This window comes from Anser anser, assembly GCF_964211835.1.
Source record: "Anser anser genome assembly, chromosome: 3".
In the NCBI taxonomy this organism is placed as follows: Eukaryota; Metazoa; Chordata; class Aves; order Anseriformes; family Anatidae; genus Anser; species Anser anser.
In genome coordinates, this window is record NC_139722.1 from 57,677,557 (window position 1) to 57,695,591 (window position 18,035).

Sequence of the window (18,035 nt, forward strand, 5' to 3'; positions counted from 1 at the left end):
TCATTAATTATAATCATATATATATATATTTATATATTTTAGTTCTGGATACTCTAATTAGTGTCTTGGAAGTGATTCAGAGGAAGGCTTCAGTGTATGCAGTTTTGCACATGCTTATGTGCTTAGCTAGGTTCAGAAATTATTATAGGTAAGGAACTATTGATGACCAAGCTTTTCCACTCCTTTCCCCATTCCTCCCCCTCTACCTCACACCCATCATTATTTAGTTCAGGTGCTCTTTATTGCATAAATGTCTGCCAGGAAAAAAAAAAATTGAAACCCTGGCTTTGTGTTCTGAATGTCCCAAGACTTTGGTTCTGCTGGTCCTTCTGAGAAATGGGGTTCTGATGTGGCCAGCCCCTGCTAAGGTGAAGAATCAGCAGCCTGGAAGGGGTGATGGGCATAGCACTGCCTAGACAGGCTGATAAAGAGGAAAGGAGTCTTTGCCTGGGTGTTGCAGGCCAAAAAATACACCTACTCTCTGACCAGGACAGCCAGAGTTGGTGTGTTGATTGGCTTTGTTTTGTGCTGTTGGTACCCTTTCTGTTGAAGCATTGCTTTGTGCCCAGGGGCACAGGGATTAGAAGGACCAAATGTACCATGCATTTGGCTCCAACGTGGCTGCTACGCCCTGGTGAAAGAGCCCACCTGTTTGCAGGTGGCACACCAGCCAATCTCATGGGATTGCAGTTCTTCTTCGTGGATCGTATTGTGGTAACTCAGTCAGTTCAATGGCTGGGACCTCTATTTGTAATGTTCAATGGAGTGGGGTGGGGATCTAAATAACAAAGGAAATACCCTGTTTATACAAATTGGAAAAGAGTTTGAAATCCCAAGGTAACATCTTGTTCTGGTTCTTTTGTAGGTTCACCTACCTCTTATGCATTAGTTGTGACAGAACGAAGTTTTTGAAGACCTTTCATTTTCCTGACTCCTGTCCCAGAAGCAGAAACTCAGGATGAGGTAGGATCTACACCAGCCTCAGTTTCTTGTCAATTCTCCATCAGTTGCCATCTGAACATTAACTATATTAATATGTATGCAATAACATATATATTGGAGAAACAGACACAAAGTATGGTTTCTACTAAAAATTATCACTTTATTTATTATGGAAACCATGGTCTTGACTGTTATCATTGGTTTAAAATATGACTAATTGTTTGGACAGGGCAACACTATAGTTGGATGGCTGGCTAAAGAGTGTAAGTTGTTTAAGAGTGAAGTAGTTGATTTTGATGATAAAATATGCTCAAATATTATTACAGTTGTGTGTTTGCCTGAAAATTGAGGGGAAAAAGGATTTTTTTTTGTCTTTTTTTTGGCTGAATTCTTGGTTTTCTTGGCCAAGGAAATTGTTCTGTGTCAATCTGATTTGCAAAGAAATTGTTCAGTGGCAACCTGTAACTGTTTATTAGAGCTGTTGAGCTAATGCTGAGATTGGGGACCTTTTGTTAGAGTTGGAGAACAGCAATTGGTTCCCTGAGAGAGTCTGAGGTATAGAATGAACCTAAACTTATTATTAATTGTGCTTGCAGTAGAAGAAAATGGAAAAAACAATAAAGGGTTGCTCATATGGAAATTTCCAACTCCATTTCTATTGCAACTCAGAATTTGGGAGAGGTTGATCTGCCTATTCTAAAGTTATATTTTTCCCTTCTTAATCTAGCTTTGAAAAGCATGGCAAAGAGCAGAGGGATTCGTAGCCTCTTTGACTATTCTGAATAAGGCTAGTATTTCTCAACCTTTCTTATTTGAAGAAGGATGTAGCCTTATAAAAACCTATGAACCTTTTTGTGTCCCACTATTCATGGAATAAAAGGGTCAGTAGTAAGTAAGAAAATTCATAGGATCATAGAATTTATGGCATCCGGGCTAAAAATTTGGCATATTTGTAACTTGATCTTGTAGTCAAACAATTTGATTAGAAATGTTGAAAATCTCTTTACGTCTGCCAGTAGGGGTTGCCAGCCCACAGGACCTGATGGCTGGGTGACTGGCTCCCAGTGTTTTCTTCAGCAGGCAGTGACACTTCTCTGCCAACCACCTTGGAGACTGTGGGTGTGTTTAAAGCAAGGTGCAGTCATTTTAACAGCCACATCCTCCTTGTGGTCCGTGGACCTCAAGCTGAGCAGCAAAGATGAGAAAGTAGAGCTGTGGCTCCTAGCAGGCACTTTTACTTCATTCCTCTGTTTTATAAAATTTCTGTTTTTGAGCTCCAGATGGACAATGGGGGGATGCATTAGAATTGCTTCTTCAACAATAACTATGAAGCAAATATAGCATTTCTCACAGGAAAGAAGGATACCAGCTCTAGAGCAGAAAAAGTCTCTTCTCCTGTATTTTGTCTGGTGGGGTGATGGACCTAAGCCTACATAAGAGGATAGAGAATCCTTTCGTGTTACATCTTGAAGCAGAGAGAAGGTGTTGAGAGGCACTTAACATGCTGTTGTCCTTTGGCAGGGGCTAGCTTAATGGGGCTGGTTGCAATATGTGCACAAAGTGATAACAAATCCGCAGACACGGAAACAATGCAGATTGACATATTCTACAAACCAAAGATTTTCAGGCTGATTATAGTAGAAATCCAAGGCTTTTTTCAGCTAATTGCAGCCGTACAGTTGGCATAAACTCTAGGAAATCAGAGTTTATAGAACTGTACTCAGAGGTGATGTGTCAATTGCATCACCTTCCACAGACCCTTTTTTTCCAGCCTTGGGCTACATCAGATCAGATGAGCTACTTTCCGTGACTCTTCTAGGTGTAGAATGAAGTCTAGGTTGTTGCCTCTACCGTGCCATAGACCTAGAAGTAGAACTGGAACTTTGAATGTGCATTCCTCCCCACTTCCTGAACATGCAGAGATGCAAGTCCTGCAAAGGAAGCTCACTGCTGGCTTAGTGACTGAGTGAGGTTAAAAAGGAGACATTACAATAACCTACTATTTAGAGTCTGGCACTCAGTGTATACTCATCATTTCTTAATCTGTCCCTGGGTCTGGTTATAATTTGCATCTTGAGCAATCCTATTGCATTCTGCATTTGCAGTTGTGTTTTCTTTTTCTATTGTTAAACCTGTTTTCATCTCACACATTTTTCATTCTTCTGCAACCCGTAGCCAGTGATAGATGAGAAGGTTCAAATGCAGAAGGTCAGTTAGATCATCCAGTGTCCATCGCTGCCAGCACAGGATTATTGCTTGCATGGTCTATTTGCTATTGTTTTGTCCAGTCGATTGCTAAATAGGCTCCGTTTATTGGACAAAGCTATGCCACCAATAATACCCCACATAACCTTAATTATAACAATGGAGTAGTCTGGGCTATTGTTGAGAGGTGGGAGATGGCCTTGTATGGTCAGAAAAATTATCTGGTTTTTGACTCTTGTTACTCAGACTAGACTCAGACTATATTTCTGTAGCACAATTCATTAACTGGTCAAATCAAACATCTACATCCAGAGCACTGTTCAAGTCCTGCTGATCTCTATCCTTTTAGTCTAGAATATTCTCTTAGCAGAAAACAGGTTGGATATTGGCACGCATCGACATTAACCCAAGGGCTCTTTGATATATTCAAGAGTATGTTTACTTGTACATTTACATTTGTTCTGGGCAAAAGGGTTTTCAGTTGGCTTTACCGTGGTTTCATATTGCTGTGGTTTATCTAGCAGGGAAGCCTATCTTAAAGAGCTCAAAAATACACTATTGATTTTATTTTTATTTTTTGCCTATAGAAGGAAATAAGAGTTTCAATGGCAGCCATAGAGACAGAAATCCATGGAATCGAAGACTGGGAATGGTGCCATAGTGCAAACATCATTGTGAAAATTACTTAGTGCATATTTCAGTAAGCTTAAATTTCATAAAATCCACGATACAAGTTTGAAACGTATATAACTCACACCGATTTCAAAATGATGTTCCTAGACTAGACTTTCAAGAATATTATTATATATTCAAGAATATATGACAATGAGAAATATAGAGTTAATCATTTTAAAGCAGGTTTCATCATTGCCTTAAGGTACGCTAACCTACTGAAATCAATGGAGAGGTTCCCAGCAAGCAATATGCAGCTGTGCATGTTATAGTATTGCGTAAATATATTCTGTGAAGGTAAATCTGTAGCATTTTACTGTTAGCTGGATAAAATCACATAAATATTCTTTGGATAGTTGTCTTTTGGATGTATAGTTCTCAGTTGATTTCACATAAATATTACTGTTATACACTTAACAAGGAAGCCTACGGAGGAGTGAAAATTTTGGCAGGATTCAACAGATTCTGCATCCAATATAAAAGAAATACACAGCTGCACTCCTCTTCCTCAGGGAGAGCAGAACCTTCTTTCACAAGGTAGCATGAAGGAGGGAAGATAACAATTTTTTCAATCAGGAGTGAGAAAATGCTGACGAAGAGCTGGCTGTGAAATCCTTCTACATTAAGCTTTTACAAAGTTCATCTGCATCTTCACATTGAGTAATATAGGCAGCTATGGGTGTGTGAGTATCAGATGGGTATCACCTCAGGGCGCCTACAGCCTGATTTCTTGGCACAATTGAAAGCCCTTGCTGTCTACTCAAACCTCTGCCTCTTGTCAAGCCTGCCACAGCTTCAGCTTTGGTATGGCTGATAATTTGTGATCCCCACTTGCCCCTGGGTCCTTGTGTAGATTCTCAAGTGCAGCAAGTCTTCTCTCACCATACCTCTGGGATGGTCTTCATGATTCTCCTCAAACAGTATCCTGCTTTTGCAAGCAGCCATCAATCAGGCTTTTAAGGATGTGGCAGACAGATGTTACCCAGTAGACAACAGGCTGGCCTGGGAAGCGGGGTATTTTTGCAAACTCCCACTCTCTAGTTCATCTGGAACAAATATTTGAATGCCGTACCCTTGTATCCTCTGTCAGCATGCTGCTTACCTCTTCACCTGGTGTTTTATGGTAAGCCTCTCCCAGTTTCTCTTTCTGAAGACATTTTACCCCACATAGTTGCTGGGGGGACAGTGGGTGAGCAGGACTGATGTGCGTGCTCATGAGCGGTGTGCTGGAGTCGAGCACATCCTCGCCACAGGTCAGGCAGCATGGAGGTTTGAAGCAGGTTTCCCTCCTCTGTAGGGAGCGATGTAGCTGCTGCACTAGTGCAGTGGGAGGAAAAAAAGAGTGAAGTGTCTTTTTGTGACAAAGGGTTAACAGGGCTTGAACACCTACCTCCAGGAGCAGACTCAAGACTGAGCACAGAGGGTCCTGCTGTCTCTGACTGTGGTCCTGCTCTTTCCTTCTGTGGTTTCTCCAGGCCAATGTGAATAACTTCATGCTCAATGTGCTGGTTTCTAGGAATACTATTCAAAACTACCTAATTCTCCCTGGGAATTGTATCCTGACTGTCTAATTCCTGGCCAAGGAGTCTGCTAGGCAACAGGAAATCTACAAATTAAAACATTGCAACATCTAAGTCCCTGGCTGTACCCCAGCTTTGCTGGAGGACCAGTTTTCATCTGTTTGCCTATGAAAAATAGACTCAGATGTATATCCTTTCTCTTGCATCACTCAAATGATTCCTCATGCTTCCCACCGGCTATTACTTTTATTGCCCATGTGCAGTCACTTTGCTGCTCATTTAGTTCACTGTAACTCAGCCAGTAGCACTCTTGTTTCTTGATCCCCCAAAATGTGTGGTTTAAGGTCCCACATTAGCAAAAGTTGGTGAAAGTTAAGAGGGCTTAGACCTCCAGCTCCATTGATACATTGTGGTAGGAACTGGACCAGAGCATTTACCCATTGCAGAGATGGACTCTCCATCCTGATTCACTGGGCTGGACAGCTTCTTCTCTTCCTCAGCCCTGTTCTCCTTCCAAACAAAGAGGGTGGAAGGGACTGTGCTCAGAGTTGCTTGCTGATAGCAGTCAGTACAGCTCTACTTGTCCTCACTTCTGCCTGCCATTTACTGACCTCTCCAGTGTCATCTCGATGATCTCCGGAGTTATTCTCTGGAGAGCCAGCCCACAGCTCATCAGCAGCAATACCAACCGGGAGTCAAGAGGCAGCTCCCCTGCTAGCAGACTTGTTTTTGAGGTGACAGTTTGTCTCCACAGAAAAAGAGGTCTGAATGTTCAAGGAAATTTGTGGGCATTGATACTTGGGAGATTTTGAACTCCTTGAGGACTTCCAAATTGCAATTGCCAGGTAGACTACATCTACTCCCCTCCAGGCCCTCTTTGGTAGGGAGGTTTTTTCTTTCCTTGGCCAGCAGGAGAGGAAGGTGCCTTGCCTCTGACTGATGATCAAAGGCAGCCTTTGGAAGAAAGCATAAAACAGCAGAAATGTCTAATGAATTGCAGTATTCATTCCTAGGGTTATATTTTAGTGTGGCCAGAAGTGTGTGTGCCCTCTCCTATTTGATTTCTGTGTCCTTCTGTAATAGTATTATACTCAGCATTTAATAAGCTTCTCTTTAAGATGACCTGCCTGCAGAAATATGAATTGGTGATGTTCTCTCTGGATTAGTGACGTTAACACCATAACACACATTGTTCTGGGGACCTTTCGTCAGCCTTCTACACTTGCATTCTAAAAAATAATGAAAATCTTACTGGAAAATCAATGCTGATATTCAGGATCTCTTAGCAATGGCCTACTGACATCCTGCAGGTGGGAGAAGGCGTGAAGGCATACAGTCATCAGCTGCTGGTATTCAAAGAATGGCTGGCTCATTGCTTAGCTCTAATGGAAACACAAGACAGACCCCAAAACCACTTCCAGAATAGTTTTGGCACTTCCAGCTTTAGCTGCTCATCTGGTTTGTGGGACTCCCAGTGTTAGACCCTGCCTTTGCTATGAGGATCCAGGGCTGTTTGTCCCACCTTGTAGGAGAAAAGGGTTAAAAGGATTTGTGGTGAGGCACCCAGTCTCCCTGTCCAAGCTGTCATGTTTGCATGGAAGGATTTAATTATCACATTCACAGGAAACACCAGAAGAAGCCGGGATCACTCAGCAGGCTGTTAGACCTCTCTGGAGACTGTAGAGAACTGGTTCCCACTCTCCCACTGCACCAAGTCTTTCAGGTACAGCCAGGAACCCACTTCTATGACTGCTCCTCAGCAAATACTTTAGTTCCCATGAAGCAAAAGAGATTTCTTAAGGAAACAGGAAGGCCCCCTTTCTGAAGGGTAGGATGTGTGATGGGGAAAAGCAAGTGAACGAGGGGCTCAGCATCTTGCAAGAAGATTAATCACACCTTTTAATAGTAAAAAATACGTGCAACTAGTGCAATGCTCAGTTTCAGTTGTGCCTGTGAAGATGGACCTCTGGTCTGTGTAGCGGGGAGACAAATAAATTCTGGACTTGGAAGGACTCTTCCTGAGCTGCAGGAATAAAAACTTGTTTACAGTGCACAAGGTAAGATTTACTGAGCACTGTCATTATTAATTGCATGAGCCTATGTAACGACTCACTCCTTTCTAGCTGACATTTCCCTGGCCCAAGCTCAGACTCCTGGACTGTCATCAAGGACATTGTTATGCATAACATATTAACAGGATTGCTTCAGATTATATTATTTCTGATTATATCTCTCTCTTTTTTCCTTCCCAGTTTCTTTTTTTTTCCCATGTCTGCTCATGTCCACGCTGCTTCTTCCCCCTCTCTTCTGGCTGTTCAGCTGCCAAATCTTCACTCGTATTTCCGTGCTGAGCTCCTTGCCTCCGATCCACGAGCACCACAAGCAAGCTGACTTTTAGTGCTTCCTCTCCAAGTGTCCCACAGAAGCCGGTGCTGCCTGCTGGCTTCGAGCAGCACCTCGTCACCACAGCAGAGAGCCTGGACCTCCCCGGGGAAAAGGGACCATGGTCATGCTCTGCAGGCTTCATGTGCCAGAGCTCAGGCTCCTGGTGGAGGTGGCATTGCATTGCCAGCTAGCGGGAGCTGGTCCCCAAACTGGGGGACCTGTGTATAGGACAGACACCAGCTGAGCATCAGCTACAGAAAATAGGCCAGATTTAAGGGTATGGAAATTCTTTGGTTATTGGGATTCCCCAAACTTTAGCAGTTGGCAGGTTTCATGTGCAAATAATATTTGTGACAACAGGAAGCCTGCGTGGGGATTAATATAAGGTTGGAGGTGGAATTAACTCTAATTCCTGGCTCTCGCTAGTTACAGATAGAGGTGTGCTATTACAGATTTCGCCTTGTGTATTTAAGAATCGTTACACTAGAACTAGAAGCAATGGGAACAGTCCTGCAACTAACGTTGCTCCATAAATTCAGCTGCATAACCCAAGAGTTCAAGCTGCATAATTAGATTTAATCTAACCTATAATTTACAAAGTGGTGTGTAAAGCGCATTAGAAGAAATTGATTTATTTATAATAATGTGATCTAAAGCATCTGATTTTAATAATTGGACAAGTGCTGAGCCAAAGGCCTAGATTTTCTGTCTATCAGCAAATTTTGCTGCTTCATATGCAAATGTGATAATATAATGAGTGTTGGAGCCTGGCTTGTCCTTGAGCGTACGTGCAGTTGTGGCGGGCCCCAAGGGCAGGAACAGGATATATGTCTCCAAAGGCATACGGGGGCCTCTTCATTTGCTCGACATAAATCTCAGTCTTTAATGACTTAAGGGAGAATGTTCAAATACTTAAATGAACATTATTCTTGAACGTGAAGTTTTAATAGTGCACATTTTAAGTTTATCATCAACCTGTATAAATTTATAGCAGATGAGAGACTGCGCATAGTGCGTTTCTGCTTCGAAACCATCGCCTCTTCCACGGTTGTGGAGTCAACCCTCTTGCCCAAAGGAGTGAACTCCTCGGCTTATAGCGTGCTGGGAGGAACGAACGGTGAGCAGTACGGGTGAAATGATTTCCACCACACCTACGTGCGGTTTGGGAGCAGCAGCTGCAGCTGCCACGGTAATTCTGCTTTTAGCTTTCAGTCAGTATAACGAGGAGAGAAAAGCTGGAGTGCCGTCTTTTAACTTTTTAGGCTGCATGCTAGTTGCGTGTCAAGGCTGAAATCTTTGTAGGTGGAAGTGATATATTTACTGAACACGTCTGAAAGCCTTTAAATTGAAAGCAACACCAAAATGGTTTAAACATGTATTTAGTCAAATACACTTTCAATAGCGTGAAATATGTAGCATAGCCCTTTTGTTTTGATTACAAAATAGCCAGCCTGTGTTTTCTGTCTGAAACCATACACCGGTAGAGCTGGATAACTTTCTCATGGGGCAGGATGGAAAGGAGCCACCGAAGTGCAAAAGCTCCTCGCAGTCTCCTATGAAATAACTGATAGAGAAAACCCAAGCCCAGATGACTGTAGGTGATTCTGCAGGCGGTGCTGGCACGAGTGACACCTGCGGGGCCAGCCGAGCCCAGGAGCCAGGGACACGTCCCTGGCAGTGCCTGTCTCTCAGTCGCTGCAGCAGCTGGACTCAGGCTAAATTGGAAACAGAAATACCAATTGTCATGTCACCCGGATGCTCTGCTTTCAGCCAAATGGTAGATGGAAAAAAAAGTTACCAGATGTTCTTGTGTTATTAATATTGTTATTATTATTATTGTAAATAATATTTCTTGCTGGCTGGGTTTCACTCCAGGTACATCTGGAGCACACATGCTTGGGATGGGAGCACCGGCCACACATTGCTCCCCTGTTTTCCTCCACACCTGTAAAAGGGGGACCGTGCTCCCTGCGCTCAGGGGCAGGGGTGCTGACCTGACAAGGGGTCCCCACCACCCTGCTTCCTCTTTGGGATGGCTCCCTTCACCCACAGCCCTGTTTTTAGAGCTTTGTGGCCCTGTGCAGCCCTGCTTTGGGCACGCGGGGTGCGTACGATGGGGGCAAGTTCTGCTGATGCTGCTTTCACTGGCTGTATCTCTGCTGCTGGAGATGCTGGCATGGTCTGCTCATGGTCTGAAGCATCTCCAGGATCTCCAAGAAAGCAGGACCCTACATGCCACTTCAGTGGAAATTTGCTGCCTAAACCTCTCTATCTAATGTTAGAGTAGAAACTCTCCAAAAATGTGTCTGTGCGGTTGTTCCCATTCCATTTCACTAAGAAATGGACTGGTTTGGGAGGTGAAAATGGAGAGTATGGCATGTGGCCAGCATGACTCTCACCATAGACAGCAAACTCTGTGTCCTAACGATGCGCCAGCTACCAGATACTGATATTAGCGCCAAACCATTGCTGGAGTGGAAATTATCCCATTATTCCCATTTAGGCGAACTGTCTAGGAATACAGGAACAAGAATAAAAAAATACTAGAGGAGGTGATGACAGTGGTTCATTAAAAAAGAATAAAATGCTAGGATGCTATTAACCGTGGCATACCAGTATTTGTATATCTGTGAGCTGTGCAAACACAGCTCCAGTACAAATAGGCAGAGCTTTATGAATGGACTTCTGTGGCCACACTAACAGTGTAATAAGGTGGTGTATTTTTAATTATTACACTGTGGTGGCATGCAGAACAGGTAAAGCACTTTCCATGGAGGTGGGAAGATGCTGTGCCTGCCACTAGAAGTTTACAACTGTGGAAAAAAATCAAAGAACATACCTCTGAGGTCAGCCCTGGGGTGACTGCTCCTTCCTCTTCCTCATGATGGAGCCGAGCTCATCCATACCAGGAGAGCTCCTGCCCATGCAGCTGAGGGCCCCATGAGTCCCAGGAACAGGGGGCCCTGGTTGCAGACTGAGGAGTTTGTTCCTGTAGGGAATACTAGCCTTGAATTTCTTCTTATTTTCTCCTTTCTCTTCTGCACCTCTGGGGAACAGAATCAACCAAGTATATGTTGGTGGAAGGGGTTTTGTGGACATCTCACATTGCCCCAAAACGCTGCTGGCAAACAAAACCTGTGTTGGTCTGAAACTGTACAGAAACACCAGATATTTTTTTTCTGTATTAAATCAATGAGGGATCGCCATCGATGCGAATAAGACAGAGGCTTCACACTTGCTACCTGAGAGGCATTCACTCAATCTATGGAAAAGAAAGGGACAATTAGGCTAAAAAGAGAAGAGATAGGAGTGTGTGTTCCTCTCCCCCTTTTCCTTCTGATTTAGAACCCAGTAGTTTACTGCTCCAAGTGGAAAATAAGGATCATTTCTGTGTTCAGCCTTGTTTTTTTGGTAGATGCTTATAAATCTTGCTAATTAGCTGTAGAAATCATAAAAGCTCAGCATCATGTTTTAATCATAAACTCCTCAGGCCACTGATGTTCATGACGTCCCCTGGATCCTCATTTCCATGTACAAATTACTGAGCCCATAACGCTTTGGCAGCTCATCTCTCATGCCAATGCTATTTCCAGCAGAATTATTATTTCAGTAACTAAGCCACAAACATACACCTGCAAAAAATAAAAATAAGTGAATAACACAGCAGTGGAAGGTCCCCCCTCCTTGTACTAGTGGAATATTAAAGATTGTTCAAAGGAATTAAACACAGATTTCAAGTATTAAGGCTGGCTGACAGATCAGTAAAACCATTTTCTCTTTCTGAGAAGCTGAAGGAAAGCTCCCCAACCAGCAGATGAGGAAACTGTAAGTACTGCTCTTTGACACCAGAGCTAACATGAAGAGAGTTTCTGGGGCAGTCCAGCAGGTCCAGACATTATGGACACAGCTGTGAAATCAAACCTCAGCTGAATTCGCATCCAAATCATCACAAATGGGGTCAGCATCTGCTAAGACACTGGATAATAATAGCTTGCTTAATTATACATTTTGCCTGTAATTTAGTCCAGACCAACTTTCCTAGTGGCAGTGGAGGAGGGTATTTTCCAGTTCTTTTATGTTCCTGTGATTAGTGGATAATGCCCTCAGTATATGTGCATGCATCTAATTTTCACTGTAAACTTTAATGCAATTTAACTTTGTCAAAATAAATATTATTCTTCACTTTTCCAAATTTTGTTTCAGCACGTATAAAGTAAATATTTTGCTTAAGAATATGGGAAGCCTGTGCCTGCTTAATGCTGCTGCCTTGGAGGGGGAGCAGGAGCCTGTCCCTCTATCACTGAGGCTTGGGATTGTGTGGGAGCCGGTGCTGCCTTCAGGGAGGACCAGGCCTCCTTAACTGCGGCAGAGGAGCAGCCTGGGCAGCAGGGGTACCTGCCTTGGACATTTCTTCAAAGTTTGCCTTTACTGTTCAGATAATAAAGGAGGACTGGGATGATATGATAAAAGTTTCTTTCTTCTTCTTCTTCTTCTTCTTCTCCTTCTTCTCCTTCTTCTCCTTCTTCTCCTTCTTTCTTCTTCTTTCTTCTTATTATTCTGCTGTTCCTTTACATGTCTTGTTCATGCCACTTTTATTATTATTATTATTATTACTATTTTTAACTTGCAGAGAAAAGACGGCAGGTACTCCACCTATTCTATGACTGTCTGCCAGAAGATTATGCTTGTCACACTTCTGAGGGCACTGTGAGGAAGAGCTCAGAGCTCCTGTGCTGGAAACAGAAACAAGAGGAATGGAGCTGCACTGAGGCAAGCTGGACAGCTTGGCTTCACCTCGCTTCAGCAGTGGCGTTGCTCAGAGAGGCTGTGGAGTCTCTTCTTTGGAGATCTCCAAAAGCCGCTGAGACATGGTCCTGTGCAAGCTGCTCTAGGTGGCCCTGCTTGTGCTGGGGTTGGAGCAGGTGACCTCCAGAGGTAGCACATCACCTGTTCTGTGATTTATGTCATAGGTGGTTGCTGCTGATACACAAGAAACTGGTTGCTGGCAGTAAGGACCTCCACTTACAACAATATCCTGTTTTGCAGCCGCAGGAGAAAGGCACATAGGACTTGTCCTACCCCAAGTGTGCATCTCCAGCCCACTCTGGGAGAGGCTTAGGTTCCTACAGGGAAGCTTGCTGTAGTTGTTTCCTTGGTCAGACAAAGGCTCCCTTCAAGGCAGATAGGTTACAATTGCTAAAAAATTGGATTAAAAAGTCACCGATCATGAGTTTCTGGTTAAGTCTTATTTTCTGAGCTGTTTTCAAGCAGAAGTGAAAATTGAAAGCTGGCAAACTTACAAGATCAATAGGGTTTACTTAAAATGACTCACCAATTAGCATGTCTGTGGCTTTTAGTAACATTGTATTCTTGCCAATCACACTGGTTTAAACTTTCCCTCATATATAAATTACACACCCAGATTCGTGTCTCTTTTCTTTTCTTTTCTTTTCTTTTCTTTTCTTTTCTTTTCTTTTCTTTTCTTTTCTTTTCTTTTCTTTTCTTTTCTTTTCTTTTCTTTTCTTTTCTTTTCTTTTCTTTTCTTTTCTTTTCTTTTCTTTTCTTTTCTTTTCTTTTCTTTTCTTTTCTTTTCTTCTCTTCTCTTCTCTTCTCTTCTCTTCTCTTCTCTTCTCTTCTCTTCTCTTCTCTTCTCTTCTCTTCTCTTCTCTTCTCTTCTCTTCTCTTCTCTTCTCTTCTCTTCTCTTCTCTTCTCTTCTCTTCTCTCCCCTCTTCTCCCCTCTTCTCCCCTCTTCTCCCCTCTTCTCCCCTCTTCTCCCCTCTTCTCCCCTCTTCTCCCCTCTTCTCCCCTCTTCTCCCCTCTTCTCCCCTCTTCCCTGCCCTCTCTCCTGCCCTCTCTCCTGCCCTCTCTCCTGCCCTGCCCTGCCCTTTCCTTTTCTGCCCTGCCCTGCCCTGCCCTGCCCTTTTTCCTGCCCTTTTTCCTGCCCTGCCCTGCCCTGCCCTTTCCCAATCCTGCATCTGATGTCTCTGGGAAGCCTGTCCTACATGGGATGCATGACTCCAGGGCAGACACACTGCAGTGCTGGTAGTGTGCAGTAGTAAAGCAGAGACTGAGGAGAGATTGCCAGTCTCCCTATGAGATGTGTAACCAAAACTTATTTCAAGTTCAAAGATCTGCAGGGGGCAGAGGGTCTTAATAAATGTACTTTTTAGAGGATTAAGTGAGAGCTGTGGTCAGCACTGCTCTTTTCTCTCCAGGTCTGGCTAGCAGACCATGGCTTATGCTAGTCTGGAAGCAGCCCTAGCTGCTGCCATCCATGCCTTTCTCTCCTTGTGCTTGAGCTGCCGTGGAGTGCTCCCAGGACGGGATGGCTGGGAGGTGTTGGGACAGAAGGTGCAGAGAGCAGCTGGTGTTACCATATGGAAGGCAGATAGACTCATGGCCTGTGGACAGATTTAGCTTGCACAGTCTCGACTGTGGTGTAAATTCTCAGTTTTAGCTTAAAACATCTGTAGTAGCTTGGAGCGTAGATGCCCTAGAGGCCTGTCCCTGCTCTTGGCTCCCTGTGTGTGTGTGCATCTATTCAGCTTGGCCTTGCAGTCTAGGAGAAAGAGCTGCAGGCCCAATGTCCTTCTTGAAGCTCTCTGGGCTTCAGCATTTGAACCCAAGGCATGCGGTTGGGGTACCGTGGCTGAGTGAGCTGGGGTGCAGCCGCCAAGTCACGGTGCCTGGCCATGCTCGTGCTCCCAGCCTGTCAGACAGGCGAGGCAAGGGTCCCGAGATTTCGTCCTCAGCAAGGCCGGTGAGACCTGCTGCCTTGTACCTTGCCTCTGCCGTGTGCGAAGCATGCTAGCACAGACACTCACCATGTGGTAACTCATTAAGAAACGGTAACCTGAGCCTTGCTCGGGCTGACACAGGCCAGATTTGCTGACCTGAAAGGCACACTGCAAACCGCATTATTCCTCACAGGCATTTACAGAGGTTATGAGCCTGGGGAACATGTGGTTAAAAGGGAACTAGGCCACGTATTTACATGGTTTCATTTTATTTTTTTTCTTTCTCTGTGTAGCATGTTATTTTATTTGCTATGAAAATGCATATGGCAATTGGATAGGCACTTTCTGTGTGCAAGAAACCTAAAGAAATTAAAAATCTTCAAGGGGCTTAAACATGATCTCATGTTTAGCTAAGATGAAGCTTAACAACAGCCTGGACTTAGATGAGTTTATACACGGGAGCATGACGCTCCAGGGTGGTCTTAGAGGGGCTGCTGCATCCGCCCTTCATCTGCAGCGCTCTGGCCATATTTCCTGCTGGGAGTTTGCACAGGTGTCTGCACAGCTTGGCTTTGGAGGTACTCATTCCTTGTGATGGGACTCCAGACTGAAAAAATCACGTGCCACCAGCTTAGCCTGCGAGCACCTTGCTGGGTTGGCAGTCGGGGGAAAACCCCCAGTGAACTACCCACATCTGATGGGGAGAACCGGGCGACCATCAGGCTCTGGACCCCTCAGCACCGTTTTTACAACTCTGCTTTCCAGGGCTGACCTGCCCCGAGGATGACATCACGGAGCCCACACAGTGAGTCAGTGCTGGAACCGAGCTCCTGGCGCTCAGTCCTCTGTTCACTCTGCTAAACCACACGGAGATTAGACCGACAGAGGCAAAGAGGGAGCCTGGATGTGAGGGAATTTAGCAGGGAACCTGCCTTGACTCATTAATGGAAACTTTTGAAAACAGACAGCAGCAGTAATTTTATTATATTTTTTCCCCATGCTGAAACAATTTGTGTGCAGCAGAGTCATTCCCTGGAAAAACATTTCTTTAATTTATCTTCTTTAATTATCACTCATCTTTAGCAGCATCTGGTTCTGATATTTTATTAGAAAGTTTGCATGTTTGAACCAGGCCTGGGTGGTATTTCATTTTTTCTTGTTTCCATTTTCTACTGTGATGGTACTTCCCATGGTGGGAAGAGATTGGCTTTGCTTTATTTCACAAGGCATAATAAATCACACGGACATTCTGCTTTAACATCATTATTACCATGTAAGCATGCTTGGAGACATATCCTTCAGATTACTTGTTGTATTTACTCGAGGTTAGAATGCCAAGCATTACAAACAGCAGTCTGGGTTCCTGTTGTGAAGATGTGCACACTGCAACTGGGAGGATGTACTTTCTAGCCAAGATCTCAACAACTGTCTGATGGTACTGAGGAGTTTATGGTATCCAAAACAAAGCCTGAGTTTTGAGAGACCTCCTTAAAACTGGGCCCCTTTAATATTTCTCAGTTGTGCATCCAAAGTATGAGGTACTCAGCATCCAAGTCCCTCCTGAGATTTTTGAGGGGTAGTTTCTAAGAGGAATTGTGGACAGAAGAGAAGTAGCCGCACTTGTGCGCCAGTTCCTCCCTTGTTAGTACTGCTCTTCAAGACTAGCTCCCTGCTGAAGGACAAAGGTGCTACTTAGGTTATCTGAGGTTGACAACCCTTTCGTTTTTGTTGATGATTCTTTATCCAGATAAATGCCGTTTTCTGTATGCATGATCGAATATGACCATTTCTCAGTAACCCACCAGTGCTGCTCAAAAATCAGCTATCAGACAAACATTAACTCACCTGTAACAAGAAGCTATCTGGGTTTCTGGAGCAGAAAAAAAAACAAAACGTCTTTAAAAGAATCACAGATGTAAGCTACCAGCATTTTACACCTGAAAGAATAATAAATAAGATCACGAAGCCAGCTATTAAAGGAAACCTTTAGACAGAAATAAAGAAATGCAGATATCAGTTGAAGCTTTTCAATACCTTATAGTATTGTACTTTCTTTCCAGTGGCATCTGCTTACTCAACGTGCTGTACTGGATTTTGTGGTGTATACTTATTTTGTGGTCTGCCTGTTTTCCCTATCATGCAATGTTTTCTTCTGGTTAGACAGAATTATGGCCAGTGTGGTAAGGTTAAATTAAATATGACCCAGCAGTCACTTGTCCTCATATACATAAGCCAGTGACTGTTCACTGTTGTCCGGCAAGGGCTGTGCCCTTTCTCACTGATGCACATCTATAATGCCCACAGAAATCTCAATGAAATTTCACCTAAATAAGCAGTTTGGTTTTGGAAGAGGAGAACTGCTAGTCCTGAAATGCAGCATGAAAAAGCTGTGGAGGACATGCATTAGCACATCTTGTTACAGCCCTGAGCTGAGGGGAAGGAACTGGGCCAGCCTCATGCCTGCTCCACTGCAATTGTAATGCAAAAGGATAAATATGAAAACAGGTTAAACATGATTTTGAGTAACTTAAATGAGCCTGGCTTATTTATTTGCAGTGGAGCAAAGGATAACTGGTCCTAGCAAGAGGTGTCATCTTCCATGTAGGCAATGCTTTCTCCTGATGGTACAAGCTTGCCCTGTGCATCTGTTTGAGCTTATATAATCCCTTTCATCCTGAAAGCAGAGCTGCCAGTGTCACTGCCCTTCTGGTGTTGGGACTCTGATGGGCTGTAAGGCCCACAAGAGGGAAGGAAAACAATTTGGCTCAGACATCAGGGGCTATCTAATGCTCTTCTTGGCAGTAGAGATGTGGTTGAGCCAACTGCCAGTGCTGGAACAAAGCGATCCAGGACCAGCTGGGCTGTGGAGCTTGCAGGGTGGCCTCTACATCCATAGCCCCACCAGAGTTTGCTACTGAAATCTGGATCTTGACCTCACTTTGGGCATTGAGCCTTGCCCAGCTGGGGAGATTTCAGGAGTTTAAGTCTCTTCTCTCCTTGAGTTGCCAGAGGCTGCAGTATAGGGAGGAAAGGTTTCACCAGCAAGTCCAGCAATGTTTGGATGCCTGTGGGCTTTCCCTCAAGGACAGAGTGACAAAGATGCCCACAAAATGACAAAACCCCTTTCTCAAAACTGTAGTATTGTTTCCTTTTCCAAACAGCGTTTATAAAATAAGCAATTCTTCCCCATCCTCCAAGTTATCCAAAGCTCTGTCCTTTTGGCAACTGAGGCAGGTCTCGCTTCTGCAGACACTACAGCGAGTGCATGGGTCTCGGTCTGGTGCCCTTGAACAGCTCCCCAAGATCTCCCTGGCACTGAAAAGACAGTCCTGCTGATGCTGCCAGAGTTCATTTGTGCTTCTCGGTTGTCAGACTTTTGGCTCTGATTTTCCCAACCAGTTCAGTAGGCCCTGCAGGAAGCTGAACTAGACTCCTGCAAGCCCATGACTTTCCCATTGTCCTGTGCTAAATGCAGGGCTGGCCGAGTTCAAGCCATTTTTCATCCTTTCTGATTGTTCTCCTTACAGTCTGCTATTAAACTTAACCAAAATATTTGTGCAATTTTTGCAACAG

The 18,035-nt window shown here is 44.1% G+C and overlaps 1 long non-coding RNA gene across 1 annotated transcript in view; it reads left to right on the plus strand.

The window, feature by feature from the left end:
* Positions 1-293: 293 nt before the first annotated feature.
* LOC310896600 overlaps positions 294-18,035 on the plus strand; it is a 46,223-nt gene continuing 28,481 nt past the window's right edge. Inside the window, exons 1-3 of the long non-coding RNA XR_014581646.1 lie at positions 294-368; positions 866-963; positions 7,592-8,913. This is a non-coding gene — a long non-coding RNA (uncharacterized lncRNA). The remainder of the gene's footprint in view (positions 369-865; positions 964-7,591; positions 8,914-18,035) is intronic.